Raw genomic sequence first — 14,285 nt, 5'->3', positions numbered from 1 at the left:
CAAAATGTACCCAATCTTGAGGACTCTTTCTCGATCTTTATCCTATACTGTTCAGTAGTTAGACCAAACCCTTCTGACAGTGCTGCCTTTAAAGCTGTGTAGTTGTCTGCATCCTCTTCTCTGACAGTGAGTAGTATATCTCTTCCTTTGTCAGAGAAGGAGAGCCACAAAATTGCTGCCCACTGCTTTTGGGGGACCACTGTTCCTTACACGTACTCTCCAAAGCAGTGAACCATTTACAGATGCCATCTCCCACCTTGTAAGATGGGACTACAGTGTTTAAGTTCCTAGAGTAAAAAGAGTCCTCCTTGACCCTGGTGTCCCTGAAACAGAAATTGAAACTGCTGCCATCATGGGGCGCTAACCTCAAACCCTGCTTTTCCCTCTCCACTGCAATGCGTCCCTATCTAGGGACAGCTGCTGGAGCCTCAGCTTGGCTTCCTCCAACCTCAGTTGCCTAAGCTCCATATCTAGGGAATCTTCACCTGAACTATGACATGGGAATGGACAGAGGAGGATCTATCCCTCCTCCTCTTGGGAACCCTCTTCTTTCTACCTGCAGCACTCCTAAAAGGGCTGTAGTGTTCCCCAGGTTCTTCCTGACCCTCCCCAGTGTAGCCCAAGTCTACCCTTCCTCAGACTGGAGGGTCAGCTTCTACTTCTTCCTCTTCCTGGCTACCAGCATTGTCCTGGGCAGCCTGGAGGAGTAAGCCAAGAAGCAGACTCTTATTGGGATTTCTTCATCTCCAGTTCTCTCAGCATGCATCTCCCTTAACTCTTGGAAAGTTAGACCCTCATACTGAGAGCCCAGAGCCTGAGAGGTGTTCTCTACTGAAGACATGATGTCTAGCTACAGTGGTGTAGGAGTCCCTAACTACTCTAACACTAGATGAAGGAAGCTGGCTCTGTATATACTATATCACAATGAGATTTAGGCCCTCATTATGACTTTGGCACTCTTCCTTGAAGACCCCCAAAAGCAACGGGCACCAGAAGACTACCATTGCTGGCGGTCTTCCGCCCACCATTTTAGGGGTAACTGCTGAATTTCAACCACATTTTTGGCAAAAAAATCCAGCAGTAGTCGTGCTCGTAGGCAGAGGCGCTGGGGCAGTTCTACCATAGGCCCGCCCCACCAGAAGGTCTCCGCCTGCAGTATTATGTGCAATAATAGGACCTGGTGGTGTTCTGATGGTGGGGCGCTGCCGGAGGTGGAAGCGCACGTTCCCTGCTGGACAACCACCTCCCCAGACCAGGTCAGTTGATCCTTCGACAGGGGAGGGTGGCTACACCCTTCTTGAGTTGACTCCCTTTAGGGAGGGGACACAAACCTAACCCTATTGGTCCTCGTCCTCCAAACCAAGATGAAGGATTCTGCGGGGGGCACAGCAGCTCTGGACTCCTTAAGGGTTGTCCTAGCTGGGGTGATCACTCCTCCCTGTTTTTACTTATTTTCCTGCCGGACTTGCTGCCAAAACAGGGGCTTTGTCTAGATGGCGGGCAACTCCACTAGTTTGAGTGTCTTGGGGCACTGTGTCCCGAGGCTTGAACCTTTGAGGCTCACCACCAGGTATTACAGTTCCTCCAAGCAGGAGGTGTGAAGCCCCTCCACCCAGGACAGGCTTTGTTTCTCACCACTGACTGCACAAAGGCTCTCACCCCATGTGGTCAGAAACTTCTCTGAAAGTGGCAAGCCGGAACAGACCAGTCAATCCTGCACTAGTAGTTTGGCTAACATAAAGGGGGCATCTTTAAGATGCCCTCTGGGTGCATTTTTCAATGAATCCCACACTGGCATCAGTGTGGGTTTACTGTGCTGAGAAGATTGATACCAAACTTCCCTGTATTCAGTGAAGCCATTATGGAGCTGTGGAGTTCGTAATGACAAACTCCCAGACAATATACTCAATATGATAAACTGCACTTACACTGTCTACGAATAGACTTCGAGACTGTAGGGGCATATTGCTCATGCAGCTATGCCCTCACCTGTGGTATAGAGCACCCTGCCTTAGGGCTGTAAGGCCTGCTAGGGGGTGACTTATCTTTGCCACAGGCAGTGGTTTGTGGGCATGGCACTCTGAGAGGGGTGTTATGTCAACTTTGCCTTTTTCTCCCTACTAGCACACACAAGCTGCAAAGGCAGTGTACATGTGCTTGGTGAAGGGTCCCCCAGGGTGGCATAATACATGCTGCAGCCCTTGGGGACCTTCCCTGGCCGCAGGGCCCTTGGTACTGCTGTGTAGCTGTTTTAGTTATAGCTCCATGCATGTTGTTTTTTTTGGCACACTACGCCTGCCACTGTGCACTTTAACCTAGATATATTTTATCCTGGTTTGTTTATTATTTTAACAATAGCCACATTTGCGGTCTTGTTTTATTTCTCTCTATCTAGCTGTCCTTTGCCTAGGCCAGCACTGCTTTCTTAAACAAGACATTTTGCTCACTCTGTGCTTCTCTCAAGGCTGCAGTAAGATAGGATGCCAGTAAACGTGGTAAAGCTTTGTCTCTGGTACTCATAGAAACATACACATCCTTACGTAGGGACATTTTCTCATAACATCAGCTATTTTATTATAAAAACACTTTCCTGTCCCATACACATTAGAGCAGAGGTCTCCAAACTCTTTAATGCCGCGCCCCCCCAGTTGAAAAATAAAAATCACTGGGCCCCCCTCAGAATTTTTCACAACTATTTTATGAACATGGCAATGTTTAAATATGTCTGAACCTATTTAAACATTGCAGTTAAGTACTGTTACCTTTTTAAAACTGAAATAACATGCTTCTGCTTAAAACAAAGGCCTGTTATCTGTATAATATTTATTTTGGCCAGAGTCTGGGGCCCCCCCTGGGATCACTTCAGGCCCCCCTAGGGGGGCCCGCCCCCCAGTTTGAAGACCTCTGCATTAGAGGGAGATTCCTGCCAGATGGCCAAGACTGTATGCGGACGGCTTTGCTACAGCTGCTTATGCAGACTTCAGGCCTTTGCTCAGGTACGGGAGATGATGACAATTTTAATCCTGACATGCTTTATTGTCCTGGTTAATGCAGTACATCCTTTATTATGTAAGATGTAGCTGCTTCGTTAAAAACCTTATTGAAAATATATTGGCTCTGATTGTCCTTGTATATGTGAGACTAATGTAACTGAGAGAAACGGATGAGATCCGAGTGACCACGATTTCCCTGAGGAGTCAACTGTATCATGTGCTCGGCTGTCCTCAAATAGAGATGAGGTACTGCTAGTTAGCCGGAACCAGAAACCCGGACTGGGTCGACAGGTGTCACCTATTGTGGGTTAAACTCAGTATCCCACACCCAAGGCGATTCTGCAGCTGAAATCCAGCAGCCTCATTAGAATAATAAAAGCCTACACAACATGGTGCCACCAACGTTTGGTCAGGCTGTAATTTTTTGGGTCCCCCTGAGTATCTCTGTCTCACTACATACAAAGACATCTCAGTACTATATACAGAGACGTCGGCAGTATTGAGGATTTCCTCCTCAGCTAAGTAAGGAGTAACCTAACTAACATTGTAGGTTGTTCAAGCTTGAACTGTCTTACAGGAATTGCAACAGTTCCGTGACGACAACGCTTCTGCCAATGCTGCCTTCACAGGAATTAAGGATGTACCAATAACACCGACTGGCTGGATTCCAAAAGTTGGGGATCCAGTATGTGAAAAGGTTGCTGTGAAAAATAAGTTTGGTCCTTCTTATAGTGCAGTGGTCCCAGTCTTGGGAATAAACGGTACCAGAACTGTCATTCTACCACTGTTGGCTGGTGCTACAGAAAACAGCTTTGTATCTGTCAAGTTACACCCTGTGGCTGATCCGACACAGCAGACCAAGAGGAACAGCCAGTAGTTCCCGTATCCCTCTCATTACTGGTCAAGAAGTCCCTCTACAAGTTTTAAGCAGGAATGCTGACACTCCTCCAAGCTTGGGGAGGGTAGAAAATGATCTTGCATTAGTTCCACTAACATCTGTTACAACAAACAATAGTGAAAGTTCTGATCAATTTGACACAACTTCAACACAGACAGATGGCGTAATTTACTATGAACTACCTCAGGAGACCTCTACCAGTTCTCCTCCTACAAATGCAGCTCCAGCTTTTGCACAAACTGCTTCTGGATGCTTCACCGGCGTCAACGACATTTTTTTGGACTCATTTGCCTCTTCTACATCTGAACTGCCAAACACATGTAAGCTGATAAACTGGCTTAAAAATAATTAGTTTATTTTCCCATGGAACTATAAGTGGCTTTCCTTGGCTATACTAGCTTTCCTCCTTTGGATTGGCTTTGTCATAACATTCTTTCTATTAATACATGGTCATTTTCTTCCTGAAAGATCAAAAACCGAACTGGTGGATGAGGTCCTAAAAACAAAATTTTTCTTCTCACAAGGTCCACAGAGACTTGTCTTTCACGAACATTTCCCCTATACCAATTCCTGACGGGATTGTTTGGGATAAAGTACCATTTGATACATGCGGTCCGACACAGGCCATGTGTTTAAACAATCAATGAATGATGTAATAATACCCAGAGTTGTTTCCGATGACTGGGATGTGAAAACAGTTGATTCCATGATGATTGAATTGCAGTATTATACTATTTTTTATTACACGCAATGGAACATTGTCCAACTCCACCACAAGGGAGTTCAATTACGTATTCTGAAAAGTTTGCATATTTTTCTGGGCACAATGTCATATTATTTCAAATTGACATCAATGGAAAATGTACACATATTATTGACGGGAACGAAATTCATTTATTGGGATTCCTTTGTTTCCCAGTTGGCTATAGAAGGTTATGAATACTGGCTGAAGTCGATTGACTTCTAAAGTGTGTGGGGAACTAGAAATTGGCAAATAAGGGGGAAGGAAGCTTTATTCAGAGCATGTCTGATACCTGTTCAAATTATATTTTTAAATGAAACTGTACAACAAACTAGTTGTTTAGGCTTAGCAAAAATGAAGGAATTGAATACGCCCAGTATTCCTGCCTCTGCAAAATTTCACAAATGGCAAAAATATATAAATGTAACAGAAGACCAGCGCGATGAATGGGTCCAGAACGGAACTTTTAATGCTTCCCAGTCACGTCCTGGTGGGTGGTTATTGTGGCCAATAGATACCAATAGTGTCAAACGTTTTTATAAACTCCACTGGGTTTTTTAGAACTAGTAGGCCAGACCCTCAATATGTGTCACCCGAACATGTGGTTATAGTAACAACATACAGTGTAGGGAAACTATGCCAGCAACGGTTGAAGAGTTCCTCACTAGATGCTGTTAGAGAACACCTCAGTCTCCTGTCTAATAACAATGATTTACAGGACTTCCTGCTTGGCCCCAGAAAAGAACGCAGAAAACGCTTCTTATATGTAGTACCTAATGAAATTTGGAAGCTTTCCCAACAAGAAGCTTCTGCCTGGTTAAGGCAAATAGACCAGGAAAACTTACAGACAGCATTAGCTGTTGTAGATAATGGGATTAATACCCTGTCCGACCAGATCTAAACCCTCACATTGTTTCTTCCGCAATAGACATAATACAAAGTGATTTGTCCTTGTTACACCATGGACAAAGTCAACTAAGGTCCATTAGGCAGCTGGGTTGGACACTTCAAACATTGAAGGCAGGTACCGTACCCTAGCAACACGTTAGCGCAAGGGACATATTTTCTACATTTAACTTAACGCGGCAACAACAACTAACGCCTAAAAAAGAAGCAAATTATGTCATGTTAAACATCAAAAAGTTAGAAAAGTTGCCTTTTATTGTGGGTGAAATACCATCTGCCGAATGGTTAATACATGGGGTCATTAATCTGCCTATTTCAACACTTCAATTCACGTCCTGTTTAAAACACATTCCAGTAGGCAGATATGAAAGGCTGGGAGATAGTTACATCCATGAGGTGTAGGAGCTGCCCTGCTCATACAAATGTCTCAGTGGCATGAAAGAGGTCTTTTTTAGCAGTAGTGAATGCAAGACTTCTGTCAGCCATTTGCCATGCAGAGGCGTGTAACGCTTCAGCAGCGAACTTGGCTTGTTATCTGAAGGGAGTTCCAGTCCCCTTAATTAGACCTGAATTCCAGGTGCTTTCAAATGGCAGCTATATCCTCCTCAATAGTGAAAACTGCTGTGGGATGCGAGCCGGAATAGTTTATGTTGTTTCAGTCTACAAGATTGTTACATGCTGCAGGAACGTACTCTTCCTTCCACAAGACAGAGAAGTAGCTGAGATTTAGCCCCATATTGCTACTTCTAATGTGAATTTTGACAAGTTGAGCAGAGTCAGGGCTTTATTGTTCCAAAAACATGTGGCGCTCACATCTGCACGCAAGAACTACGCACTTCAGGTGGCAAGGTCATCAGCAGAGATGCAGTTCCTTTTAAGTACGAACTTTCCAAGACACATTGGTGAGCTTGTGGGACGATTATTTAATGCATCCAGTACTGCTGGAATCGCATATTTCTTTAAGGCTGTTGGTTCTGGTTTCGTTCACACCTTCTCCTCTATATTCGGTTTAATACCATCAGCCATCCACTCTATATTCTCCAGTATTTTCGGGGGATTTCAATAACTTTGTCTAGAATAGGTGGCATTTTGCTATTGCTACTTTTTCTGTGCAATGGCCGTCCCGCCGCAACAAAGAGGAAAGAAAGCGCCCACACTAGCGCAGCTGTGTCGTGAACGTATGATGCAGTACTTCGGAGCAACACTCCTGGAGCAATTGGAGTGTGACTGATCTGTCATTTAGACTGGTTTTGCATTGTGTGCAGCCTGTGTTTCGGTGCCTCTGGTTCTCGTTCAAACATGCACTGAAAGTTTGCCTTTCTACGCAGCGCTTGCTTTCATTAGACGCTGATCTGTTAATGTGGGTGCGTTTGCTACAGGAAGCTGCTTATGAGTTGCCCTTCATGGAGGATGCAGCTCTGAACTCATTATTGGGCACACCACGGAATGCTGCTGCCTTGGCTGACGATCAGGCTATTGAACACAAATGCTCCTTGGAAATGAGTTTCCTTCTTTGCCACCTGCCGAAGTGGAAGATTTCTGGTCTTCAAATGTCCTGGATTCTACTGGCAACTTCCAAAATGACTCCGACTCATAAAATTCGGCCTTTTTACGCCAAAAGATAATATTTTTAAATGGTCCTTTTATATATGCTCAGGTGTATTTTCTAACTTGTCATTATTGACATTTATTTATATATCTATTTTAGGTTGAGTCTTAGTAGCTTTTATACATAATTAGGCTTTGAACCATCTTTAAACCAGCAAGGGGAGGGTATGGTATAGCCACTTTAGTTATAGCTCCATGCACCTTGTTTTAGCACACTAGGCCTGCCGCTGTGCACTTTAACCTAGATATATTATATTGTGCTTCATTTATTATTTTAACAATAGCCACATTTGTGGTCTTGTTTTATTTCTCTCTATCTAGCTGTTCGTTGCCTTGGCCAGCACGGCGTTCTTAAACAAGACATTTTGTTTATTCTGTGCATCTCTCAAGGCTGCAGTAGGATAGGTTGCCAGTAAACGTGGTAACACTTTGTCTCTGGTATCCCTAGAAATATACACATCCTAACGTAGGGGCATTTTCTCAGAACATCAGCTGTTTTACTATGAAAACACTTTCCTGTCCCATACACACTAGAGGGAGATTCCAGCCAGATAACCACAACTGTATGCTGATTGCTGAACGCTTCTCTAAGCTGCTTATGCCTTAGGCCTTTGCTCAGGTATGGGGGATGTCTTCCAAGGGGAATCTGAAGGGCAGAACTAGAGCTTAACATGCTGTGCTCTAATACAGCCTAGGTAGGAATTAGTCTATTGACTCTAGGCCAATATGGTATAGTTATTTCTATGCTTTACTCTCCTTGTCACAGTTTTAATCCTGTCATACTTTATCATCCTGGTTATTGCAGTACATGCTTTATTATCTAAGATGCAGCTGCTTCATTAAAAACCTTAATGAAACATATACTGACTGATTGTCCTTGTATATGAGAGACTATTGTAACAGAGAAACGGATGAGATCTGAGTGACCACGATTTCTCGGCGGAGTCAATTGAGTCATGCACTCGGCTGCCTATTCATCCCTGCTCTCGGGAAGAGATGAGGCACTGCTAGTTAGCTGAACCAGAAACCCAGACTGGGGTGACAGGTGTCCCCTGTAGTGGGATAGACTCAGTGTCCCTCACCGCAGGCAATTCTGCAGCTCAAATCCAGTAGTCTCATTAGAATAATGAGAGCCTACGCGACAGTATCATGGGTACCTTTAACAAAGGACTTAGCCATGGGTGTGCCAATTGCAGAAACAAAAAGGTACCGATTTTGGGAAATAACACTGGTGCTGCAGCCTGGTTAGCAGGATCCCAGCATACTTTCAATCAAAGTTATCATCCACATTAGGCAAAAAGTGGAGGGGTAACCATGACAACAGTAGCACTTTCCTACACTAGGCTCTCAGCAAAGTTTGGAGCAAGGCTATGCAGGCCCTAGCTTACCCAAATCCAGGTGACTAGAATCCTAACACAAAGTGTACCTACAGTTAGTAAATAGTCTTTCCTGTGTAGAGTACCTAGTGACAGAGTAGTAAGGCAATTGCAAGTGTCTTATCCCACTGTTGCACCACCAATGTTGGAAGCTGCCCTAGAGTGTTGTGAGCACCTATGTTGTTAACACCTCTACCAGGTCCAGATAACCCCTATTAGTGAGGTGTAGGCAGTGACTTGGAAGCCAGGGCTCTCTAGAGGTAGCTGTGGATGAGCAGCCAAGACATATTTAGGAGACATGCAAAGCTTATGCAATACCACTCTAGTCGCGCAGCACTTTACTCACATGAAAAGAACCACACAGTGTTACAAAAATAAAGGTATTTTATTATGGTAACACAAATACTAAAATACTGAATGGGCAATACTCCACTAGCAGGTGAGTAAACACACTATTATATACAAATCAGAAATCAATAACTGGCATAGAGACAGTAGAAAACAATGAAATAACAGAATAAAATGGAGACCCTAGGGAGAGACCAAATCATATACTAAGTAAGTGGAATGCTGAAGTCAGTCCCCCACACAAGGAAGTGGAACCTCTAGAGGGGAGCTGGAGGAACTAGGAACTCCAAAAGGTACGTACAAGGGTGCCCCCTAGCGACGGGGAGAGAAGAGGTAAGTACCTGGCTTTTCTCAAACCCACAAGTAAACTTTGTAAAAGGACTGTGGAAGACCCAAGCAAGACTGGAAGAAACCATAAGGTGGATCCTGAGAGAAGAGGACCTGCAAATGAAAGGGACCAAGTCCAGTTTGAGTTGGAGTGCCCATTGGGGCAGGAGCCACTACCCACTCTTCTGGAGATGCAGGACCAGGTCGGCGGTGAAGACAACGAGTCGACTATGCAGCACAGGAGCAGAAGAAGAGATACAGGAGTGATGCAGTTGATGTCCCGTGTCAGACGAAGAGTTGCAGTCAGTCAGTGGTGTGAGGAACCACCAACAAACCTTGGCAAAGACAAGAGATCCAGAATAAGAGTTGCAGAGCTGCCAGGGACCAGGAAGGTTCAGGTGGACTCAACCCACGGAGGGGAATCCCAGGTGACCCTCAGCAGTGAGGAGAGCAAGAAGTCAAGGTTGGAGTCCTCACAGGCAGCAAGGAACGGAGTCACAGTAAGGCCCACTCAGCACACCTGGAGAGCAGTTCCACACATTGTTGGAGCAACAGGCAGGAGACTGTACTTTGCAAGGAAGATTGCTGGAGGCCGGGGCTACAAGGAGCCTCAATATCCCTTGGAAGAAGAGCCAACAAGCCTTGGTAGCTGTAAGAATCATGGTGCACAGGGGTACTGTCCTGCAAGGAGAGGCAAAGGCTTACCATCTCCCAAGTTTGACAGCTGATATTGATGACCAAGGGGACCATTCCAGACCACCACCTGTGGTGCAGGATCCACGCAGTTACGGAGGAGAGAGGATCCACGCAGCCGGTCGTCATTGCACTGGGTGCCTGCGGATCCAGGGGAGTCACTCCTTCACTCCAAGGGACATTCTTTCTTGCTTCTTGAGCAGGCTGAAGACTTGTCACCCTCATTGGATGCAAGACAGGGGAATGTTGCATTTGCTGAAAGGAGCCACAGAAACAATGTTGCAAAGCGGAGTTGTCGCTGGAGTTCCAGATTGTCAGTTCCTGGAGGATCCAGTTGCAGTCCAGTTGGCCAGAAGTTCAAGTAAGCGACACAGAGGAGCCCTGCTGGAATCTTGCACATTGAATCTGAGGACCCCATCCAAAAGGGAGTCCCCTAACAGCCCAGGAAGGGGGACTGGTCATTTAGCAGGGTGACCACCTATCAGGGGAGGGGTGTGACGTTACCTGCCTGACCTGGCCCCTGAGTTGCTCCCAGAGGCCTCTCGCCACCTTGGATTCAAGATGGCAGAATGAAATGGCCACCTGAAGGAGCTCTGGGCACCTCTCCTGGGGTAGTGATGGACAGGGGAGTGCTCACCTCTAGGCACCAGGGATTTTTTATTTCCTTTTCTTATATGTGGGGAGCTTCCCTGGAGGGGCAAATTGTCTTTAGGCCACTTCTACCCACCTTGGGGGGGCAGATTGGCCTATTTTTATTACGCCAATCAAACCACTAGACACCAGGGATTTTTTTTTTTTGTGTGTCAATTTCACGCAAGGGGAGCAACCCCTTAGGCAAGGGTCGTTCAACTGGGGGCGGCAAATTTATTTTGGGCCATTTCGGCCCCCCCTTGGGGGCAGATTGGCCGATTTATTTAGGCCAATCTGTCCCCAAGTGGGGCAGAAACCACTAGGCCATGGGGACTTTCTTTTTGCGCCACTTTCACGCACGCAAGGGAAACAACCCCTTAGGCAAGGGTCGCTTCCCTGGTGGAGGGGTGATGCAAATTTGTTCTAAGTAATTTCTGCTCCCCATGGGGGCTGATCGGCCTATTTCTATTAGGCCTATCCGCCCCTGGGGGGGCAGAAAACATTTAGGCACCAGGGATTGGTGTGTGTGTGTGTGTTTTGTTTTTGGGGGCGGAGGGGTGCAAGCACCTTTGGGCACGGGTCGCTCCCCTTGGAGGCACATTACTGTTGGCCATATCGGACCCCTTGGGGGCAGATCGGCCTATTTTTGGAAGGCCCACATGCCCCCAAGCCCACCAGAGGACACAGAATATATTTTTATTTTTTTCCAAAATAAGAGGGTGGGAGTAGGGCCAAGCCCCCACCCCAAAGAAATGGGGCCAAAGTTGTTCTAGCCACTATTTGGCAGATTGGACATTTAACCCAGAACCACACACCGGGGGGGGGGGACAAAAAGTCTACTAGGGGGTAACAGTCTTTCAGCTCCCCCAGCACACTAAAATATCTTATCCCACGGCAAGCAAGAGGACATTTGATTATTTGGGTTCTGGTTTTACATTTGGGCCATGAGAGCTTGGCTAACTCTCAAAATCGTCCCACTTGGAATGTTGAGGGCTCCACGTTTTGGATTTTGGGACGCTGCCATGAAGAGAAATCCACAAGACCTAGACATATATGAAAACTAAACATCTGTGTGAGTCCAGGGTGGTGTACTTCACGTGCACCCGCACCATTTTCTTACCCATAATGCCCTGCAAACCTCCAACATTGCAGGAAACCACCCATTGTTTCTACATTTTTGCAATGGAACCTTCCAGAATCTGCAGGAATCCACAAAATTCCTAAACCCCAGCATTGTCTCATCTATGCCGATAAAAATTATGCCCCACTTGTCAGCCTTGAAATGTATTTTTTTCAAACTGCCCTTTTGGACCCACTTTGGTTCCCCCTTAATTTTGAAATATTTTTGGCTCTTCCCTGTCACAGGCACTTGACCCACCTACACAAGTGAGGTATCATTTTTTCCCGGAAGACTGAGGGGGAACGTTGGGTGGTAGGAAATTGGTCACGGTGTAATGATTCCACACAGAAATGTGGGGAAAAAAATATTTTTTGTGTGCTAAATTTGAGGTTTGCTGAGGATTCTGGGCAAGAAAACACTGGAGGATCCACGCAAGTCACACCTCCCTGGATTCCCTTGGGTGTCTAGATGTCAAATGTCTGGGTTTGGTAGATTTCCCCTTATGGTTGCTGAGCTCAGGACCAAAAACGCAAGCTCGCTCTCCAAACAAACCCCTGCCAACCAAAAAAAACAGGTACTTTTGTATTTGATAATTTGTATGTGTCCAGATAGTGTTTTGGAGAATTTCTTTTCACAGGCACTACTAGTCCTACCCACACAAGTGAGGCACCATTTTTATTGGGGGACTTGGGAAAACACTGCGTGGAAGGAAATTTGTGGCTCCTCTCAGATTCCAGAACTTTCTGTCACTGAAATGTGAGGAAAGTGTTTTTGGGTCAAATTTTGAGGTATGCAAAGGATTCTGGGTAACAAAGCCTGGTGAAGGCCTCACAAGTCACCCCATCCTGGATTCCCCTAGATGCCTAGCTTTTAAAAAATGCACAGGTTTGGTAGGTTTCCCTAGGTGCCAACTGAGCTAGAGGCCAAAATTCACAGCTAGGCACTTTGCAAAAAACAGCTCTGCTTTCTTTGGGGAAAATGTGATGTGTCCATGTTGCGTTTCCTGTCACAGGCATTAGGCCTACCCATGCAAGTGAGGTGCCATTTTTATCGGGAGAGGTAACACAGAATAGCAGAACAAGTGTTCTTGCCCCTTGTCTTTCTCTACATTTTTTCCTTCCAAATGTATGACAGTGTATAAAAAAAGAAGTCTATTTGATAAATGCCCTGTAATTCACATGCTAGTATGGGGACTCCAGAATTCAGAGATGTGCAAATAACCACTGCTTTTCAACACCTTTAACCATTTTGGAAATACAAAGGTTTTCTTGATACCTATTTTCACACTTTATATTTCAGCAAATGAATTGGTGTATACCTGGCATAGAATGAACACCCATTGCAAGGTGCAGCTCTTTTATTGGCTCTGGGTACCTAGAGTTCTTGATAAACCTACGAGTCCTATATACCCCCGCAACCAGAAGAGTCCAGCAGATGTAACGGTATATTGCTTTCACGAATCTGACATCGCAGGAAAACGTGGAGAAAAATGCCTGTTTTTTTTTAGCTCAATTTCAATTATATTTTTTATTTTAGCTGTTACTTTCTGTAGGAAAACCTTGAAGGCTCTACAAAAATGACCCCCTGCTTAATTCAGAATTTAGAATTTTTCAGAAATGTTTAGCTATCCGGGATCCAGCATTGGTTTCACACCCATTTCTGTCACTAACTAAAAGGAGGTTGAAAGCACAAGATGGTGATTTTTGTACTGAAAACCCCTTTGTTGATACAATTTTCAGGGAAAATACAAATGCTTTCTTCTGCAGCCCTTTTCCCCATTTTTCTGAAAAAACCGAAATTTTTGCTGTATTTTGGCAATTTTCTTGGTCTCCTCCAGGGGAACCCACAAACTCTGGGTACCTTTAGAATCCCTAGGATGTTGGGAAAAAAGGATGCAAATATGGCGTGGATAGCTTATGTGGACAAAACGTTATGAAGGGGGGTGGTTTGGGGAAGCCAGCAGCTAAAGTGTTATTCAATGACATATTCCATTTGTCAACAACCTATGGATTAAGTGAACTGCAACTAAGGGGGAGGGGAGATTTTTTTTTTTATTGTTTTTTAGTGGTGAAGGGTAATGAATGTTTTGAGAACATCAAGAATGTTTTTAAGAATGTTTATGAAAATCAAGTCTTCACAATGCTAGTCCACTCTCTATTAATATGTCAATGAAAATTCAATAAAAATACTTTTCACTTTGATGGCTCAGGCTACTTAGCGGGCAGTACCATGATTGATGTCTAAGGTAAATGGTCAGCAACTTGCTAGTCAGGGGCTTCCTCAGAGCCAACACCAAGATCTGAGCCTGTGGTGGTGCAGAGGAAGGTACCATCAGGTCAGAATCATCTACCACGTAGGATCAAGGTCATCCTTGGGACTGGCAGAAAGTAATAAAGGATCATGGTCAAAACGTGCAACATGGCCTTTCGAAAGGCCTTGGCATGAGAAGAGTTGGTCGATTGAGCCAGGAACTCCTGCCTTATCCTTTGGAGAACCATGATAATTTCCTAATACGAAGATAAGATCGGTGGCGTTTAACAGTGTGGCAAAGTCTTTGATCAGTACCTGGAGAGTGGTTATTTCCTCACAGAAGATTACAACATCTCCTTCATATGGGGGGGGGGGGGGTGTTAATGAGGAACCT

The 14,285-nt window shown here is 45.2% G+C and overlaps 1 protein-coding gene across 6 annotated transcripts in view; it reads right to left on the bottom strand.

The window, feature by feature from the left end:
* The window catches only part of BPTF (bromodomain PHD finger transcription factor), a 1,198,927-nt gene that overhangs the window by 1,109,064 nt on the left and 75,578 nt on the right, over positions 1-14,285 (bottom strand). The gene's annotated exons all lie outside the window — the stretch shown is intronic.

The sequence above is a fragment of the Pleurodeles waltl genome, chromosome 7 (genome assembly GCF_031143425.1).
Source record: "Pleurodeles waltl isolate 20211129_DDA chromosome 7, aPleWal1.hap1.20221129, whole genome shotgun sequence".
In the NCBI taxonomy this organism is placed as follows: domain Eukaryota; kingdom Metazoa; phylum Chordata; class Amphibia; order Caudata; family Salamandridae; genus Pleurodeles; species Pleurodeles waltl.
The sequence above is the reverse complement of the archived record's forward strand: the minus strand, read 5'-3'. Positions and strand labels throughout refer to the sequence as shown.